Here is a 22,659-nt window from a genome sequence, read left to right as displayed (position 1 = left end):
GAGAGATTCAAGAGGGAGGGGACATATGTATACCTATGGCTGACTCATGTTGAGGAGTCATGGTAGAGAGTATGGCAGAGGCCAGCACTGTGTTGTGAAGCAATTGTCTTTCAATTAAAAATAAATAAACTTAATCCAATACAATATTGTAAATTAAAAATATAATAATAATAAAAAAATTAAAAAAGAGAAAGGAAATATGATAAAAATTCAAAAAAATAAATAAATAAACTTATTTTAAAATAAGCCAGAAAGATAAACACCAATACAGTATACTAACACATATATATGGAATTTAGAAAGATGGTAATGACAACCCTGTATGCAAGACAGCAAAAGAGACACAGATGTATAGAACAGTCTTTTGGACTCTGTGGCGGGGGGCGAGGGGGGGATGATTTGGGAGAATGGCATTAAAACATGTATAATAACATATAAGAAATGAATCGCCAAAACAAAAAATAAATAAATAATAAATAAATAAAACCTAAAAAAAATAAAACAAATAAAATAACAGGGGAAAAGAAGACATTTAAATTAAAATTTCTCAATGAACTCTCTTGCCCAAACTGCCTCCTTAAAACTGCTTGTCAAGGGCAAATACAAATCTTAAAATCTTTTCCATAAATAAGAAAAGACTACAGCCATCTGAGAAGTGGATTTAATTTATTCCAGCTTTTATTTATAAATTGTGAGTTTTATGTTGTACCTGATTGATAACTAAAGCTTCAAAATAAACAAAAATATGAAATTTCTGTCTGTATCTATCTATATGTGTATATGTGCATTGTATATGGTATGTTTCTACTTTCGTATTGTATTAGCAAAATTAATGTGTAAAGAGCCCTATGTAACTGGATTAAAAAGTAAATGCTTATATAAATTCTCAGAAATACAAGGCAAACTAACTAAAATGACTTTCATGTTCACATGAATTAGGAAATATTGCTATGCTATGCTAAGTCACTTCAGTCGTGTCCGACTCTGTGTGAGCCCATAGATGGCAGCACACCAGGCTCCCCCGTCCCTGGGATTCTCCAGGCAAGAACACTGGAATGGGTTGCCATTTCCTTCTCCAATGCATGAAAGTGAAAAGAGAAAATGAAGTCGCTCCATCGTGTCCGACTCCTAGCAACCCCATGGACTGCAGCCCACCAGGCTACTCCATCCATGGGATTTTCCAGGCAAGTGTACTGGAGTGGGGTGCCATAGGAAATATTAGGTTTAATTAATACAAGCATGTCTTTGCTGCTGCTGCTAAGTCACTTCAGTCATGTCTGACTCTGTGTGACCCCATAGATGGCAGCCCACTAGGCTCCCCAGTCCATGGGATTTTCCAGGCAGGAGTGCTGGAGTGGGGTGCCATTGCCTTCTCTGAAGCATGTCTTTAGAGCAGTAATATTAATTAGAATAGTTTTATTGTACTTAGATTTACTAAAAGTCAAGTTTGTGTTATGTCTGTTATAAAATTTATCAGCATGAAAAATAACTTGGTAAGATATTTCATAAATAAATAAATGTAAATAGATTAAGTAAATATAAATGTAATAAGTGTTGGGAAGCCCAGTACAAAATAGCCGGTTGTAGGAAGTCCTTGGGAAAATGGCGAAGGGCCAGAAATACCCCTGCTTGATGTGCTTGGGCAGAAAAACATCTCCTACCTTTGGTTATGCCCAGCGCCAAGATTTAATAATAAATATTAAAGATGTTGCTTGAGAAAACGAGTTATGGGATAAGCACATGGGTCACTTAGAGCGCGCTGTCCTTGAAATATTTTTACTGATTAGGTGTTAACCCCGTACGCGCTCTGCTGGCTGTATACTCTAAGCTCTTTGTTCCTACTTCTATAAAAGGGCTTGACTGCAGAAATAAACTTGTTAGTCCTTGCAAGAGACTGTCCGAGTGTCCTTCTTTCAGGTTCGTCGCTTCCAAGTCCCAGGGAGAAAATCCCCAACAATAAGTTTTTAGGTGAACTCTTTAAAAGTAATCATTTATAGTATTTCTACTTAAAAATAATTTCCCCCAACATTTTGGTAAATTAAAATTTTATAGTTTTGCTAAACTAAGTTAAATGATAAAAATATATTAAACATTGGATAGGGACTGCTAATCAAAACCAATCATGCTGGCCAGGCTTAATAGTAACCACTTTCATGAGTCATATTACAATAGGAGGTCTTGGTAAGGAATGCAGAACTAACAATCTACCACTAACTAGAAGACTTTGGGAAAGGTCAAAAAAAGACAGGCGATGTCAGTCCATATGTCCTACCAACCTCCCAGAATCCTTCTCACCTGTCTTGGCTAAGCCATGAGCACACCACCAGGAAGGACTTCAAGTCAGAATGATTGACCAGAGACAACCTGGAAACTAACCCCTTTATCATAAACTCCTAGACAGTGAGCCACATAGCAAAGCAGTTTTCTTGAGTTTCCTTACCCTGCTGCTCTCTGCCCAGGCATCCCTTACCAATAAAGCCTTTTGTTTTGCAACACATGCGTCTCCTTGGACAATTCATTTCTGAGAGTTAGACAAGAACCCATTCTCAGGCCCTGGAAGAGGTCCCCCTTCCTGCAACGTATCTACATCATACTCATGCTGCATGCTAAGTTGCTTCAGTCATGTCGAACTCTTTATGACCCTATGGACCATAGCCCTCCAGACTCCTCTGTCCATGGGATTCTCTAGGCAAGAATACTTGAATGGACTGTCGTGCCCTTCTCCAGTGGATCTTCCTGACCCAGGGATCGAACCCAAGTCTCCAGCATTGCAGGAAGATTCCATCTGAACCACTAGGGAAGCCAGAGATCATTCTCAAGTGAAATTAAACACTGAGAGATTAACTACTAAACATAAGCTTCCTTTGGGCTTCCTGAATGGTGCTAGTGGTAAAGCCCCTACCATTGAAAGCAGGAGACCCAACAGACATGGGCTTCCCTGGTGGCTCAAACAGTAAAGAACCCACCTACAATGTAGAAAACCCAGGTTTGATCACTGTGTCAGGAATATCCCCTGGAGAAGGGAATGTCAACCCATTCCAGTATTCTTTTTTTTTTTTTTTTTTAATTTCATTTTATTTTTAAACTTTACATAATTGTATTAGTTTTGCCAAATATCATAATGAATCCACCACAGGTATACATGTGTTCCCCATCCTGAACCCTCCTCCCTCCTCCCTCCCCATACCATCCCTCTGGGTCATCCCAGTGCACTAGCCCCAAGCGTCCAGTATCGTGCACCGAACCTGGACTGGCATCTTATTTCATACATGATATTTTACATGTTTCAATGCCATTCTCCCAAATCTTCCCTCCCTCTCCCTCTCCCACAGAGTCCATAAGACTGTTCTATACATCAGTGTCTCTTTTGCTGTCTCATATACAGGGTTATTGTTACCATCTTTCTAAATATCATATATATGCGTTAGTATACTGTATTGGTGTTTTTCCTTCTGGCTTACTTCACTCTGTATAATAGGCTCCAGTTTCATCCACCTCATTAGAACTGATTCAAATGTATTCTTTTTAATGGCTAATACTCCATTGTGTATATGTACCACAGCTTTCTTATCCATTCATCTGCTGATGGACATCTAGGTTGCGTCCATGTCCTGGCTATTATAAACAGTGCTGCGATGAACATTGGGGTACACGTGTCTCTTTCCCTTCTGGTTTCCTCAGTGTGTATGCCCAGCAGTGGGATTGCTGGATCATAAGGCAGTTCTATTTCCAGTTTTTTAAGCAATCTCCACACTGTTCTCCATAGTGGCTGTACTAGTTTGCATTCCCACCAACAGTGTAAGAGGGTTCCCTTTTCTCCACACCCTCTCCAGCATTTATTGCTTGTAGACTTTTGGATTGCAGCCATTGTGACTGGTGTGAAATGGTACCTCATAGTGGTTTTGATTTGCATTTCTCTGATAATGAGTGATGTTGAGCATCTTTTCATGTGTTTGTTAGCCATCTGTATGTCTTCTTTGGAGAAATGTCTATTTAGTTCTTTGGCCCATTTTTTGATTGGGTCATTTATTTTTCTGGAGTTGAGCTGTAGGAGTTGCTTGTACATTTTTGAGATTAGTTGTTTGTCGGTTGCTTCATTTGCTATTATTTTCTCCCATTCTGAAGGCTGTCTTTTCACCTTGCTAATAGTTTCCTCTGATGTGCAGAAGCTTTTAAGGTTAATTAGGTCCCATTTGTTTATTTTTGCTTTTATTTCCAATATTCTGGGAGGTGGGTCATAGAGGATCCTGCTGTGATGTATGTCAGAGAGTGTTTTGCCTATGTTCTCCTCTAGGAGTTTTATAGTTTCTGGTCTTACATTTAGATCTTTAATCCATTTTGAGTTTATTTTTGTGTATGGTGTTAGAAAGTGTTCTAGTTTCATTCTTTTACAACTGGTTGACCAGATTTCCCAGCACCACTTGTTCTTTGAGAATTCCATGGACAAAGGAGCTTGGCAGGCTCCAGTCCATAGGGTCCCAAAGAGTGGGATATGACTGAGCAGCTAATACCTTCAAATTCCAGGCTCTTTTACAGAAAACTAAAGAAAGTTGGGAATATTGGTAAATTTGTTCAGTGCCTCACTAAGAACCTGTGTACAAGAAAGCATGAAATTGTAAAATGTATTCATAAGTTTGCCAGTCTATAGATTGTTAAAATGTTCAAAATTGCTTCCTTCCTAGTTTTCACTAGATATTGAAGTTTCTAAGGTTAAACATTTTCATTAATATACATCATTAAAACTACTAAAATCAATAAGAAAAGCATCTTCATACTGAAAGAAAATTTTTAAGTACAAAAATGGAAACGCATTTTGTTAATGGAAAAACAAAGTGATGTTATCCTAAAACTGGCTTTCTTAAATGGGAAAGAAAACAAAGGTCACACTAACATGGACATAGAAAGTTGTAAAAGGCTTGTGAGAAAAAGAAGCCTTTAGAAAGGAATTTATATGTTGTCAGGATTGGCAAAGATTGGAATACATTTAGCTAAGTAGATGAGTTTTAACATGAAAAGTAAGCTAGTGAAAAATTAAACATTGACTTTTGTTTTTCTCTCTGTTAGACAGTTTCCTTAATTATTCTTCTGGTCTTAATGAGAAATTGTAAAGAAAGTATTTTCCTTTGTTTTTGTTTGCTTTTAATGAAATTTGTCTAGAAAAACAAAGATTTTATATTGTGCACCCAGGGTTTTTACAACTATAAAACCTTTCATATTTGCCCTATGAAGCCTTCTAATGTTACTATGGTAAAATGGGAAATTAAGCATTGCTTTATAATGAATTGTGATCTTATTTAACTAAGCATTAAAAAAGAAGAAAAACATTCTATTTTGAAAAACTTTCCAAAATCAAATTCTAAATTTTTTTTTTTTTACTTAGAGCTAATTATGAAATAGAGGATGTTTCAGAGGACCCCTGAAATATCTCAAGGATTTACTCTCTCTCTTTATTAAAAAATTAATCAGGGTTATTTGATATGTTACATTATATAGGAAGCATTGTCAAATAAGAGGTAATAATTGCCTTTTTTTGTTGTTGTTATATCTATACTATATACATATACCTATAGTATAGGTATATGCTATAAGTAGCTGAGTTAATAGAGAATCTGCCTGCAATGCAGGAGACAACTGGTTTGATCCCTGGGTTGAGAAGATCTTCTAGAGAAGGAAATGGCACCCCACTCCAGTATTATTCTTGGTAAATTCCATGAACAGAGGAGCCTAATGGGCTACAGTCCATGGGGTCTCATGAGTCAGGCACAGCTTAATGACTAAACCACCACCATACGTCAGAAGTATTTAAAAAATGATGTGAAATTTCTGGAAATCTCATATGTCCTAGTACAATGTTATCAGTCATAAGTCTAGCTATTTTAAATGTTCTATGATACAGTATGAAAAAACAAAAAGATATGACACCAGAAGACGAGCTCCCCCAGGTCTGAAGGTGTCCAATGCTAGCTACTAGGATAGAGTGGAAGATGATTATTAAGAGTTCCAGAAAGAATGAAGTGGCTGTGTTAAAGTGGAAATGATGCTCAGTTGTGAATGTGTCTGGTGGTGAAAGTAAAGTCTGATGCGTAAAGAACAATATTACACAGGAATCTGGGATGTTACCAATTAAGGTAAACTGAACATGGTCAGGCAGCAGATGGAAAGAGTGAACATCAATATCTTAGGAATCAGTGAACTAAAATAGAAGGGAATGGGCGAATTTAATTCAGATGACCATTATATCTACAGGGGCTTCTGTGGTGGCTCAAATTGTAAAGAATCTGCCAGGAATGTGGGAGACCTCGGTTTGATCCTGGGTGGAGAAGGTCCCCTGAAGAAGGGAAAGGCAACCCACTCTAGTATTCTTGCCTAGAAAGTCCCATGGACAGAGGAGCCTGGCAGGCTATAGTTCATGGGTCGCAAAGAGTCGGATGTGACTGAGTGACTAACACTACACATTATATCTACTACTGTGGACAAGATTCTTTAGAAGAAGTGTAGTAGCTTACATAGTCAACAAAAGAGTTTGAAATGCTGTGTTTTGGGCGCAACCTCAAAAGTGACAGAATGATGTTAGTTTGTTTCCAAGGCAAACCATTAAATATCAGTTATCCAAGTCTATGCCGCAACCACTGATGCCAAAAAAAGATGGTTTACCCATTCTATGAAGACCTACAAGACCTTCTATAACTAACAACAACAACATCAAAATGTCTTTTCATCATAGGAGATATGAATACAAATGTAGAAAGTCAAGAGACACCTAGAGTAAAGGCAAGTTTGGCTTTGGAGTACGAAGTGAAGCAGGGCAAAGGCTAATAGTGTTTTGCCAAGAAAAACTCCGATTTTAGCAAACTGTTCATAGTAAACACCCAATAGCACAAGAGATGACTTTACACGTGGATATCACAAAATGGTCAATTCCAAAATCAGTTTGATCGTAGTCTTTTCAGATGACAATAGAGAATCTCTATCCAGTCAGCAAAACAAGACCTGAAATTGACTGTGGCTCAGATCATGGGCTCCTTATTGCAAAATTCAGGCTTATGTTGAAGACAGAAGGGAAAACCTTAGATCCTTGAGGTATGACCTAAAGCAAATCCCTTATGATTATATAGTGGAGGTGATGAATAGATTCAAGGGATCAGATCTTGTAGATTGAGTCCCTGAAGAACTATGCCCAGAGTTTGTAAGATTGTGCAGGAGGCAGTGCCTAAACCATCACCAAGAAAAAGAAACACAAGAAGGCAAAGTGATTGTCTCAGAAGGCTTTACAAATAGCTGAAGAAGAGATGTGAGAAGCAATAGAGAAAGGGAAAGATACACCCAACTGAATGCAGAGTTCCAGGGAATAGCAAGGAGAGATAAGAAGATCTCCTCAATAAAATTAGAAATACCAAAAAAACATTTAATACAAGAATGGGCACAATAAAAACAAAAATGGTAAAAACCAAACAGAGGCAGGAGAGATTAGAAGTTGCAAGAATACACAGAAGAAATATACAAAAAAAAATTACTAATGATTAGGAAAACATGGTGGTGTTGTCACTCACCTAAAGTCAGACATTCTGAAGTGTGAAGCTTAGGAAGCATTACTATGAACCAAGCTAGTGGAGGTGATAGAATTTTAGTGGAGCTATTTCAAATCCAAAAATATGATGCTGTGAAACTTACACTCAATATGTCAGCAAATTTGGAAAACTCAACAGTGGCCACAGGACCAGAAAAAGTCAGTTTTGTTTCAATCCCAAAGAAAGGTAATGCCAAAGAATGTTCAAACTACTGTACAAATGATCTCATTTAATATGCAAGTCAGGGTACTGTCAAAATCCTTCAAGCTAGGCTTTAGCAGTACGTGAACCAAGAGTTTCCAGATGTACAATCTGGGTTTAGAAAAGGCAGAGGAACTAGAGATCAAATTGTCAGCATTCCATGGATCATACAGAAATCAAGGAAATTCTAGAAAAACATCTACTTCTGCTTCATTGACTACATAAAAACCTTTGACTGTGTGGATCACAACTGTGGAATATTTTCAAATGGGGCATACTAGTCCAGTTTACCTGTCTCCTGAGAAACCTGTATGCAGGTCAAGAAGCAATAGTTAGAACCATACATGGAACAATGGACTGGTTCAAAATTGGGAAAGGAGTATGACAAAGCTGTATATTGTCAGCCTGCTTATTTAACTTACATGCAGAGTACATCATGCAAAATGCCAGGCTGGATTAATTACAAGCTGGAATCAAGATTTCTGGGAGAAATATCATAACTTTAGATATATAGATGATACTACTTTAATGGCAGAAAGTGAACAGGAACTAAAGAGCCTCTTGATGAGGGTGAAAGTGAAAAAGCTGGCTTAAAACTCAATATTCAAAAATTAGATCACAGCATATTGTTCCATCACTTCATGGCAAATAGATGGGGGAAAAGTGGAAACAGTGGCAGATTTTATTTTCTTGAGTTCCAAAATCACTCCAGATGATGACTGCAGCTGTGAAATTAAAATATGCTTGCTCCTTGGAAGAAAAGTTATGACAAACCTAGACAGTATATTAAAAAGCAGAGACACCACTTTGCTGTCAATGGTCCATATAGTCAAATCTATGGTTTTTCCAGTAGTTATGTATAGATATGAGAGTTGGCCTATAAAGAAGGCTGTGTTCAAAGAAATTGATGCTTTTGAACTATGGTGCTGGAGAAGACTCCTGAGAGTCCCTTGGACTGACAGGAGATCAAACCAGTCAATCCTAAAGAAAATTGACCATGAATATTCACTGGAAGCACTGATGCTCAAGAAGAAGCTCCAATACTTTGGCCAGTTGATGCAAAGAGCTGATCCATATGCAAAGACCTTGATGCTGGGAAAGATTGAGGCAAAAGAAGAAGAGGTTGGCTGAGGAGCCAATGGTTATATAGCATCACTGACTCAATGAAAAAAAAATTTGAGCAAATTCTGGGAGATAGTGAACAATAGAGAAACTTGTTATGCTGGCCTCTCTATGCAGTTGCAAAGAGTTGGTATTAACTTATCCACTGAACTACAAAAACATGACACAGAAAGAATTTAATTTTCTTGTCAATTACATTGTAATACAGTCTTTAACCTTGTTGTTTTAAGTCTTTGCCATTTATAGACAAAATGAATTGTGTTACTTTAAAACAATTATAAATACATTTCATCTTTAGAAAAATGCATGCAAAGGACTCTGACACCATAGAATGCAGGTTACTGATAAATTTTATATCATATCATTGAACTAAGTAAAAATTAAAGAAATCTAATGAAGAAACTGATAGCTTTATAACCAGCTAACAAATGATAAAGATCAAGAATTAATTACCTAGGAACGAATTAGCTGATAAGAATGATTATAATTTTAATGACATTTTAATTGAAATATTGTTCTTTTACATTTTGCTTTTCCTGATTTATGGAAACACATTCTCTAAAACAGTGATTTAATAAGTAAACTTTTGCAAACACAGATTAAACGTTTATATTCATCCCTACTTTACCACCCAGAATTTGGAAATTCTTAGTATTATTTTCATGACAATATAGTTATCTATATGAGTTCAATAAGAATCTCAGTTTAGTTCCATCACTCAGTCGTGTCTGACTCTTTGCAACCCCATGGTTTGCAGTATGCCAGGCTTCCCTGTCCTTCTCCAACTCCTTCAGCTTGATCAAATTCATGTCCATCCAGTTGGTGATGCCATCCAGTCATCTCTTCCTCTGTCATCCCCTTCTCCTTCTTTCAATCTTTCCCAGCATCAGGGTCTTTTCCAAGGAGTCTTCAGGTGGTCATCAGGCATCAGGTGGCCAAAGTATTGGAGCTTCAGCTTCAGCATCAGTCTTTCCAATGAATATTCAGCACTGATTTCCTTCAGGATGTACTGGTTTGATCTCTTTGAAGTCCAAGGGACTCTCAAGAGTCTTCTCCAACACCACAGTTCTAGATTTCTTCTCAGTGTTTTTAGTTTCAGTAATTGTGTTGTTTGTTTCTGTGTGTTTATTCTTTACTTCTTCTAGGTATTTGTTAGTTGATCTTGAATTTTCATTTTGTTTTCAAGGTTTTTGATCATCTTTACTATCATTACTCTGAATTCTTTTTCAGAGAGTTTGCCTATTTCCTCTTCATTTATTTGGACTTCTGTGTTTCTTATTTGTTCCTTCATTTGTGTAGTATTTCTCTGCCTTTTCATTATTTTTTTTTTAACTTATTGTGTTTGAGGTTTCCTTTTCCCAGGCTTCAAGATTGAATTATTTCTTCCTTTTGGTTTCTGCCCTTCTAAGTTTGGTCCAGTTGTTTGTGTAAGCTTCATATAGGGTGAGATTTGTGCTGAGTTTTTGTTTGACTGGTTTGATCTCCTTGCTGTCCAAAAAACTCTCAAGAGGCTTCTCCAATACCACAATTCAAAGGCAACAATTCTTTGGCACTCAGCCTTCTTTATGGTCCAACTCTCACATCTGTACATGACTACTGGAAAAACCATAGCTTTGACTAGACATACCTTCGTTAAAAAGTGATATCTTTGCTTTTTAATATGCTGTCTAGGTTCATCATAGTTTTCCTTCCAAGGAGCAAGTGTCTTTTAATTTCATGGTTACAGTCACTATCTGCAATGATTTTGGAGCCCAAGAAAATAAAATCTAACACTGTTTCTACTTTTTCCCCATCTATTTGCCGTGAAGTGATGGGACTAGATGCCATAATCTTCTTTTTTTTGAATGTTGGGTTTTAAGCCAGTTTTTTCACTTTCCTTTTTCACCCTCTTCAAGAGACTCATTGGTTCCTCTTTCTTTCTGCCATTAATGTGGTGTCATCTGCATATCTGAGGTTTTGATATTTCTCCAGGCAATCTTGATTCCAGCTTGTGATTCATCCAGCCCAGCATTTTGCATGATGTACTCTGCATATACATCTTTGATGTACTCCTTTCCTGATTTGGAACCAGTCCTTTGTGGCATATCTGGTTCTAACTGTTGCTTCTTGATCTGCATTTTAGTATTAAATACCTTTCTAGATATTAGGTTCAAATGTTGTTGTTTTTGAAATTTTGTTATTTTATCTGCAAATGAAACTGATCCTGAATTTTTCTAGTTTTCTTTGATATGTGGCTATTACTATCCAAACTAATGTTTCCAGTTTACATTTCAACCTTTTAAATTGGAATTATTGAGAATTAAAACTGTCCTTTAACTAAATGCTTGATGATGTCATGAGAGACATTTCAAATGTCAAAATAGGGTTCAACCCTGACATCTAAATATATTTAGCTGACTCTTCTCTGGATTTGGTGACTTATTGTGATCCAGGTTGCAATTACTTAAGCTAATTATTGTTTTAATTTCTACTCTCTGTTGTTTTTAAACTGGTCACACTTTGTATCACTTGTTACTATACTGCTGCTATAGGCTGACATCCTCCACAAGAAGAATCATAGTTTGGTGTCTGGAGATGATTGACTACCCTTAAATAATCCCTCCTAATGTAGATCAATACATTTCTGCCATTTTAGATACTGCATAAGACTCACTTCCAAATGATTCCTTGTTGTTCCAAAGTTAACATAAACTCTCTAAAAGTGTATTTCTCTCCCAACCACTTCTTTTTCTTCTCCTTGGGACATGACTCTGAGAATGAGATTTCCTAGTGCCAAGGGAGTTGATACTGGTGCCAAATAACACAATGGTTGATCATCAGTGCTTTCTAAAGAAAGATCTTAATCAAAAGGGAAAAGTATAAAAGGAAAATCGAAAAGAAGTCAGTATTGTTAAGAGAGTTTTCTAAAATTAAGCCAACAGAGCCATTAAGGGAGTGTAACTTTGCACGTTTCAGCCTGGATGGAATCTGACCTTTTGACCTAATGAAGTCATTTAGAACATCTGCCAGAAACTAGTGACAGCCCATCTCCTTATTAAACCCCTTCCCTGAAATAACTCATGTTTCCTTAAGGACAAGTATTTTCCAACTCACATCAGGGTCAATCACAATTGTTGCTGGGTAAGTTTTAATAATCTCATGGTGTTTTGTCTTTATAAGCCTCTGACTCTTTCTCATCCTGAAAACACTGGGGTTACCCACATCTGTGCCTCCTGAATTCCTATTGTTAAGAACCCAGATACACTTCTTTCTTATTTGCATTATTTTCTCATGCATTATTTTGCTGTTGTTGACATGTATCAGAATGTAAAATGGACTTTTTTATAGTGGATTTTGGTCTAGGTGTGAAACCCAGTACTCTCTATTTTCATATAGAAAACTGTATTTAAAAAAAATAATTTTATTTATATCTATTATAGAAATTATGCATACATCTATGTTTTTTCCTAAATAATTCATCAAGACCTATCCATGGTTTCATCTACCTTATTTCAAAGCTGACATGGTTAGACTGAACATTAATCTTCTATGATATTTCGCCAATATTTACCTTTTTTTATTACCATCCTGAGTTTTCCCAATTACAGAATGATTAATTTCTTATGATTTCTTATTTTGTTACCATTATCTCCTCTTTCAGTGAAATCTATACCATTTCAGACATGTTTTCTCTTGTGTTTAAATTTATCCTTCTCTAATTTTGAGGTTACAAAATTTGTGTGCTGTACATGTTTTTAAATACAAAAATAACATACAGTGTGCTGATCAGAAGTGCACAAGCAGCACAAGTCAATATAGCTTTAAATCTGTCCTCACTGATAAGCTGTATGAAACACGAAAAGTTAATTTTTCTGTGCTTCATTTCTCTCATCTGTGAAATGGAGCTGGTAACAGTAAATTTCACGATAATAAAGAAATTAATGAGTTATTAGATGTAGATCAGTTAGTGTGGTGTCTAGTACACAGTAATCCCTTGGTTTTTCCTATGATTAGAATTTATTGCAGTGATATTTTTTTCCCTTGAGGGAGCCACATAAAGTAATTCTGAAGCAATAAAAGACTGAGTTGTGACGACCTACTTAGTTTGTCCATGTTAAACATTTGCCAAGAAAACATCTGGAGATCAGCTGGGATCTCAATAAAAGAAATTAAAGGACAGCAGGCAGTAGAAATCCACTATTATATACAAATAGGAAATCATCCAACAATAAAAGTTTGATATAAGCATTAAAAGCAAAACAAAAATCAATAATTATAGCCTTGAATTGAGAGAAAAACTTGAGAATATTGGTAAAACTGCTATTTTCTTGGATTGGAGGATATTATATTAAAAGCACTTTCCCAAATATATTTAATGTAATTCAAAATGACATCCACACTTTTTAAACACAAGATTTGTATAAAACAATGAAAAAGTGAAAGAGCTGATAATTATTTTTAAGTGGGAATAAAATAAGAACAGCTGATGTAACTATATAAACATATTGCTTGAATGACAATTAAATAATAAAGAACATATTAAAATCACAATAAATAAACTTATATGGCCTTAATCATGGACATATCATTGAAATAGAAGAAATAGTCCTGAAACTTTATGAAGCCTACATAAATACTTAACAAAATAATTGAGACAATACAATTTGAAGGAGATTAAATTGTATTTTCATAAACAATGTTGTAAAATTGGCTAGTTACTCCAGAGAAAATTTCAGAATATTTCTCTGTAGTAAGCAAACTGTAGGAAAAATAAAGAAATCAAAATAAAATAGCAATAACTGTTTGAATTAAAAGAACATATTTATATTTATTTGATTTTCATATAGAGGGCCATTAAACAAAAGTCTAAATATGTTGAATTATTCATAAGGAAAAGACTGAAAGATTTGAATGTATAAAGATAGCCATCTTAAAGATATTATTTAAAACCACAAAGAGACACCACTACACACTCTTGAAGTGGTTAAAGATACAGAGCAACTGTTCTCTTACATCCTGCCAAGAAAGGATAATTGGCACAGCCCCTTTGGAAAATATTTTAACATTAGCCACTGAAGTTGAATATACATAATCCTTAAGACACAACAGTTCTAATGAAGAGCTCCAAGGGAAAATTTGGGATGAGGAACTCAAGTCATTGGCATGATTTTTCATAACAATTTTATCCTTGATAACTGCATACAGCAATGTATATGAATCTACAAAAGTAATGTTAAGTGAAATCAGCCAACACAGGAGAAAGTACTTTATGTATGATGTCCCATAATAGCTGATAAAAATGCATGGTATTGGAAGTCAAATTAATGAGGAAGAATAAAAGGGTCATGCTTATTTGGGGACACAAGAGATTTCTAAGATGCTGGCAAAGTTCAGTTCTTCAACTGGTTGTTTTGTAGGCATTATTATTATTATTTTTTTTAATTATTATTCACAGATCTGTTCCTTTGGTTGCATTCACTCTTGTGTAAGGAACCAAAGAAGCTGTGAAAGTGTGCTTCTCAGATTTTCAACAGAAAACCACACTGTAAAGAATGTAATTAATTGATTGCCTTTGGATTTCCTGCAGCATTCAACTGAGACCACACAGTGCCCGAGTTGCCACTAGCCAATGTATCCACAGTGGGGTACAAGAACCTGTCCATTTCTACCCAACTAAGGATTCCTGAAGTGGACATTACTTGCTCTGGGGCTTCCCAGCAGCCCACCCAAGACTTCCTCAGAACTACCTGGCCATCTGAGGCTCTCACTACCTAATCTTTGATTTTTTTCTTTCTTTCTTCTGTCTCAAGTCTTAGGCCTACATCATGACTTATGGCATATCTCTGCTTATTCTTTTTTTTCTCTCTTTCATTTATTATTTAATTTTACTTTTTTAAAAAACTTATTTTGAAAAGTGAAGTGAAAGTCTTAGTCACCCAGTCATGTCTGATTCTTTGTGACCTCATGGACTGTACCCCTTCAGGCTCGTCTGCCTGTGGAATTTTCCAGGCAAGAATACTACAGTGGGTAACAATTCCAGGAGATCTTCCCAAACCAGGGGTAGAACATGGGTCTTGAGCATTGCAGGCAGATTCTTTACCATCTGAGCCACCAGAATATTGTAAATCAAATTTTTTTTTTTTGGAGTATGATTGATTTACAATGTGTTAATTTCAGGTGTATTGCAAAGTGGATCAGTTATACATATTCATATATGCACTCTTTTTAAGATTCTTTTTCCAGGGGATAAGAGGGGAATAAATTGGGAGATTGGGATTGACATATAATAATAAAACAGGGAACCTTCTATTAATTCTTGAGCCTTCTCCCTTAGACTTTTTATAAACACCTCTCTGATAAATCTCTTTCACTTCTTATTTCATCTTGGAGTCTGCTTCCTAGAAGATGTGCATTAACACTGTTGGAAGCAAAAGTGATCAGACAGACTATAACGTATTTTTTGGCAAATGAAGGGCTCATCTTCCAGCTTGAAAACTTGGAAAAATTTTCCCAGTTCTATAAAATATGCTGAAATATACCTTTGGAAAACATCCCCAGGGACAGAGAACTCCCTGTCTGATATAGTGATCCAGTTATTTTGAAGATGTGGAAGGAACAAGTTGCCTTAATATCTTGCAGAAGAATAATGAACTGAGGACAGTTGAATCCTTAATGACAAAATGTGAGATCCAGAGACGATCACTGAGGTTTTACAAAGAGTCATAGTGTTGTAGAATTCCATGGAATATTGAATGCCTAGGCAAGACTGATCTCTTCTGCTTTAAGTCTAGAGCCCAGGTTGGAAAAAAATCTTAGGTTATCATATGCCCCATAGAAGCATAAAGGCTAACCTGATGGCTCAGAGGGGAAAGAATCTGCCTGCAATGCAGGAGACCCGGGTTCAATCCCTGAGCTGGACGATCCCATGGGGAAGGGAATGGCTACTCACTAAAATGTTGTTGCCTGGAGAATCCCATGGACAGAGGAGCCTGGTGGGCTACAGTCTATGATATCACTAAGAGGGAGACATGACTGAGTGATTAACACACAAACACACATAGGAGTATAAGCATAGAGAGGGCAACAGGAAAAGACTCTCTTGAATAGATACAACATTGAATTTGGTCTTTAAAATTGCACACAATATCAACTGTCTACAAATAGAAAAATTAAAAATAATTAAGCCTCAAGGAAATGAATAAGTAAAGGTGAAAAGTCAACACACATCTAAGGAAAGATTGAAGCATCTCTTTTGACAAATATTGCATAGCAGGTGAGAAAGCTAAAAATGCAGTTGGGGAAACTTTCTTAGCAGTCCTGGTGGCTCAGAGGTTAAAGCGCCTGCCTGCAATGCAGGAGACCCGGGTTTGATCCCTGGGCTGGGAAGATCCCCTGGAGAAGGAAATGGCAACCCACTCCAGTACTCTTGCCTGGAGAATCCCATGGAGGGAAGAGCCTGGTAGGCTACAGTCCATGGGGTCGCAAAGAGTTGGACACAACTGAGCTACTTCACTTCACTTCACTTTTTGGCAGTCCAGTGGTTAAGATTCTATGCTTTGTCTGCAGAGGGCACGGTTTAATCCCTGGTCAGGAAACTAGGATCATCAGTGCCCTGTGGCATGACCAAAATACAAATAATAACGTAATAAAAATTTTTAAAAATTCAGAGAATACACTGACCTACAAGATGCTAAGGCACAAAGCAGAAAAGTAGGGGACTTTGAAGTTATTTTGCAATCATGAATATAATGCCAAATATGACCAAGAATAGCAGTAGCCCTCTTTATATTTTCCCTCCAATAAATATTCAGTAAAAAAGTGGTATAGGTGCTCAGCTCTTACACCCCATAAGAGAAATATAATTCTTCCTAAAGATATAAAATGGGAACAATTTAAAAACACTGGTGTTTGAATTAGGTGGAGAGACATGTTCCTTATTAGCTAGAAGTGAGAATGTATGCTTTAGATTAAAGAATCTGATAACATCGGGACAGCGATTTGCCTCTGGTGTTTTGGTCTTGTATATACTTTAGAAATCTTTGTTAATTTACGACACATGAAACACATCTATGATCATATGACAAACAAATCCTTGGGTATCCTTCTTTGTTTCTCCCTCTACAATCAGCTGTCCTTAGCTTCTGTACTATGTTTAGTGTAATTCTTGACTGGAATACTGAAGATGTATTTACCTGGCTAGTTGACATAAAGAGGTGGAAAAGTACAAAGAGCAGGATTAAATGGTCTTGTGAACCGTTTGTCACTGTATGATTCTAGCCTTGTCAAGGAGAGATATGTGGAGTTTTACTTTCTTTAAAAAAAAAAAAAGATAAATAAGATGCCCAGTACCACGACTGGCATATAAAAGATGCTTAATAAAGAGTTATGATTATTCTCAGTCAAAAAAAAAAAAAAAGAAAACCAAACCAAACATTTTGCTTCATTGAGGAGCTTTCTATCTAGCCATTCAAGAAAGCCAATTTTCTGAAAGGCAAATGAACAAATACCTAGGAATATATTATAAAAATGGAAGGTTAAACAAATGCATTTTGATTTTTAGGGAACCAACTAAACAGTTTTTAAAAAAGGAAAAGCCCATAAAAGGTTGGATGCATTATGTTTATCCCTGAGATATAGTGTATTTCAGGCTGACTAACTTAATTTAAGGTAAAATTTCAGGACTGCATAAAGCCTTTGAGACTATAGAAATAAAGGAACACTCCTAAAATTGTTTTATAAATTTAGTATAATCTTGATACCCAAGTCAGAAAGAAAAAAATGTAGATCAATCTCACTTCTGAAAAATAATTAAATATTCCATACATGAAAAAAAATTAACAATATTAACATAAAAATCCTCATGCTATTCAATTTGGCTCTAACCTAGAAATGCAAGGATGGCTTTGTAGACAAGACTTTTGTGTGTTTATGTTAGTCGCCTAGTTGTGTTTGACTCTTTGCAACCCCATGAACTGTAGCCCACGAGGCTCCTCTGTCCATGGAATTCTTCAGGCAAGAAAACTGGAGTAGGTAGCCATTCCTTTCTCCAGGGGATTTTCTCAATCCAGGAATTGAACTTGTGTCTCCTGCATTGCAGACAGATTCTTTACAGTCTGAGCCAAAAGGGAAACCCAGACAAATTATACACCTACCTAATATATATTCTTTTCTTTCTGCTTGCTAATAAGAACTGTATTTACCTGGTAAGTAATTTCTCCTTTAAATTTCACTTTCATATCTTTGCAAAGATACCATTTGATAAAGTTGTACCAATGAAATAGTATTAAATCTACCAGAATATTTGAATGGAATACTTTTTTTCTCTCTCTCAACAAAAGGGACAACGATTTAAAGTCACCCTTTTCCATCTCTTTATTGAATGATGACATGAGGTCTGAAGCTCTAGTAGCTACCCTAGAACTATTAGGTAAAATTATGAGAATGAAATACAATAAGCTAAGAACGGCACAGTGAAAAGATGATAAAAGCCTGGATCCCAGACTCCATGTTTAAGTAATGAATTATTAATTTTGTCTACTAGCCATCTCTTGACTTATGTGGAGGAAAATTTGCTTATATTGTTGTTAGTTTAGTTTTGTGATTATTTGCAAGTGACAGCACTCCTAACTGATGTATCTTTAACATAAATACATGTTATTCACCACATTAATAGACCTAATGGTTGAAACACAGGTGGTCATTTCAGTAGATGCAGCAAAGACATTTTTTAAAAAACACATTTTTATAATAAAATAAATACAAAGTAGAATTCAAATGAAACTTTTTAAATCTTTAAGCAAGCATAATTAGTGGCAGACTATTTGAGGCATTAGCTTTTAACTCATTTGTTTAAAATAGATTTAAGCAAAACATAATATATACAGCAAGACTGGACTATGCCAAAATTATAATATTAATTTATAAACATTAATGGATGCTGAATGGGGTATTTACCATTTTCCTCAACATTTTGGCTCTGAAAGTCCCAAAAGAACAAGAATATTAGATAAGCTCAGTCAGTTCCATCGCTCAGTCACGTCCAACTCTCTGCGACCTCATGGACTGCAGAACACCAGGCCTCCCTGTCCATCACCAATGCCTGGAGCTTGTTCAAACTCATGTCCATTGAGTCAGTGATGTCATCCAACCATCTCATCCTCTGTCGTCCCCTTCTCTTCCTGCCTTCAATCTTTCCCAGCATCAGGGTCTTTTCCAAGGAGTCAGTTCTTCACATCAGGTGGCCAAAGTATTGAAGTTTCAGCTTCAGCATCAGTCCTTCCAATGAATATTCAGGGTTGATTTCCTTTGGGACTGACTGGTTGGAGCTCCTTGCAGTCCAAGGGACTGTCAAGAGTTTTATCCAACACCATAGTTCAAAAACATCAATTCTTCAGTGCTCAGCTTTCTTTATAATCCAACTCTCACATCCATACATGATTACTGGAAAAACCATGGTTTTGAAAAGCTCACTGATATTCTAAAGAGATGTACAGCTAGCCACTAATATCCAGAACTTAAATATACCTTGACGTAAGTTGATTAAAAAGCAACCTAACACCTTCCCTCATCCCATAGAAGAGAGTTCTAGATTATATATGAACATAAGTATATATTCTTAGTTCTCTGCAGGCCCAAGATGGAAGATTTTCTGGAACTTCCTGGAAGTGACAGGAAGTTGCCTACTTCCCAGTGATAGTCGTGGCAAGCAGCAGTACCCTGTTACACAACAATATGATCATTCACTCAACTTGTTCTGTGCACAGCTAATCTCACAAACCATAAAGTAAATGCACTCTGGCAAGAATCCATGCCTTTCTTCTGGGTGAAGCAAATGCCACAGCACATAACTGGCATCATTCGAAGTGATCTCACCAGTGAGGGCTGGCTGCCTGACCTTCCTGTCTAGAGGGAGATTCCAGAGGTCAGAACTAAAGGTGAGTTACCAGAGGCCACCAGAGAGTGAATATTAGGCAATTACAGTATATGCATATTCACAGGGAAAATTTTGTAGACTCTATTAACACTGCCCTTGGAAGACAGAGCATTTGGGTGCTTGCTGCATTTGTAGGCATTGACAATGAAAGAAAAATTGCAAATAATCCAACTTAGATGTAAAGAATTTTGCCCTCTTCCTCTGACATTCTCTTTTTCTTTCAGTTTGCAAGGATCCAGAATATCAAAGGAGGAGAAGACAACAAAACTGACAAACAAAACCCTGGGTTTTAACACTTCCTCTGCTGTGAGTTCACTAGCTAAGGATTAGACTTCAACTACAGGAGAGAGAGGAAGCCTTGAGTTAGCTATGCTTGATGTTTTGGGTTAGATTTGAAATTTAAATCCCAGAAGAAAATTGCAATTTTATATATATGTGTATATATATATATATATATATATATATATATATATATATCTCAAACAAACATATTTGCAACTGAATGTGACCTTAAACATGGAAATTCCCCTGTGTTCTTCTCATCCAGGGACTGAGAAAAGAGAATTGATATAAAACCATAAAAATTAAGGGCTTCCTCAGTGGCTCAGTGGTAAAGAATCCACAGACAATGCAGGAAGAATCGATTTGATTTCTGGGTCAGGAGGATCCCCTAGAGAAGAAAATGGTAACAGTCTCCAGTATTCTTGCCTGGGAAATCCCATGGATAGAGGAGCCTGGAAGGCTACAGTCCATGGGGTCTCATAGAGTTGGACATGACTGAGTGACTGAGAATGCATGGGGATTAATTAAGGGAGAAAAAAGTAAAGCAAGTCTTGTTTGCATTGCATTGAGTTTAGAAATTTCAAAATCTGGTCAAATTTTAAGAAACTCCAAATATTTTTAGAGATTCTAAGCATTTTAACATGCTCACCTGTTTTGATGTGAATAAATAATGTTAGATTCAATTTTTAAGTACTGTGAGAAAGAAATTATGACCTAATTTCATTACAGTCATAATCAGGATGAGAGATAAAACAGCACATGTTTGTGTGAGTCCTTGTTCATTTTTCTGTCTTTGAGTCTTCTAAATATCTTTGACAAGCCTTCTATTCTGTCTGGTCTCTTATCTCATGCCCTCTGCTTGCATTAAAGGATTAAATCTTTACTTTGGGTCAAGACTTGGTGAATTAAACCATCTATATTCACCCTAAAATTTATTGGTATCATGAGTGAGCGTGGGAGACACTGGATACTAGTAATAAGCATATGTCAGGTGATTGAAAATTTCTTTCCTATCCCACCTCTTTAATCCTGTAAGATTAGAGGTTTGAAGTTCAAACCTGGACTGGATGGACATTAAAGAAATTTTCTCTTTCTTATGTGTACTTATGTGTTCCAGAAGAACAAAAAATTCTGACCTTTATAGCAATGTGTATTTTAGGAGAATTATGATTAAATAAACAAGTTAGGCAGAGCTTTGTGAAGTCCATCACTGAGGTTGAGACCCCAAAGTTGAAAGCAATGTCTGCTATTCTCAGAGTAAGGAAGAAAGTAAAGAGAAGGATAAAGGAGACAAAAGAGGAGGAAAGAAGTGAGTGTAGGTGAAGGAGACCACAGACTGACATTTTCATCATTTTAACCAAATGTTTACGAATGACATGATAGAGTTTGTACTGTAAAATTATGTTTGTTTCCAGATTCTCAGCATAGCATGTTCAACTGAAAAGGTTTAAAGGCGTAATGAAATATTAATCCAGAGTCCATCCAGTTTTATAAAATATTTTTTACTTTCTTTATCTTACTTCTAAATTTCACCCATCTGGTCAAATATGAAATCAGAATAAGGGAATTACTATTATTTATGAGGTTTATTTTGGATGCTCTCTGAGTTTTCATCTCATTTAGATCTTTCTGTATCAGATTACCTCTGAGAAAAGCCTGGAGTGCTGTGGTGAAAACTGCAAAGACCCCTGTAAGTGGGAGAAATGTGTATTAGCAAAGTGCCAAGAACAAAGCTTATGATGTTTAGATTATGACTGTATAACAACTTAGTCCCACTCATATACAGTGGCTGTCCAGATTGATGAGCTAAAATGTTTACATGTGATATCAGCTCTGCCCTGGTTGGTTTTTATTCCTGGATATTTGCAGAATTCCCATTTTCTAATACATTTACATAAAACAACCCCCATCAGGACATCTGGCATTGTCTTTTAAGTATCACTTTACTTAGTCTTTGATTGCCAGTTTGTTTTTCTTTCTAACTTGCTCAGTTCAGGACTGCCCTGAAACAATTATGGCCACCTCTTTGTGGTGTTTCTCCACTATGAAAAATAATGGACAACACAATAAAAACCCTTCTATTACACTCCAAAAATTGTATTATTAAAAACAGGCAAAGAACCAATAAAAGAAATAATATTTTATTATGTATTAATATTTAGCATTTCTTTCAAAAGATAAATGAATGTATTCATGGTAACTAAGTATGCTCTCTAATGTATCTTGAATATTTAAAAGTCCTCTGATAACAGCAAAAAATTCACTCAACACAAATGTTGTTGTACTTTGGGAAAAAAAAGAGATTATGCCATTTTAAATTGTTGAAAATGACAAACTCATGGTTGAAATGAACATCATATCTTTTGTCTCTTTGAATAGCTTTATTTTATTAATCTTGATGCCACTTTATATTTAGAAGTTGTTCAGTAGACTGGTGGGTGATAATGTCATTCATCTTGTGTCTGATAAAGATTTAATAATTAGTGTAATTTACTCATATTAAAGAGCACTTTACATTCATCATCCATTGTTGTTGTTTCAATATTGTTGCTATGTCACTCAGTTGTGTTCAGC

Source organism: Bos taurus, chromosome 1 (genome assembly GCF_002263795.3).
Source record: "Bos taurus isolate L1 Dominette 01449 registration number 42190680 breed Hereford chromosome 1, ARS-UCD2.0, whole genome shotgun sequence".
Lineage (NCBI taxonomy): Eukaryota > Metazoa > Chordata > Mammalia > Artiodactyla > Bovidae > Bos > Bos taurus.
Note: the sequence above shows the minus strand (reverse complement) of the source record.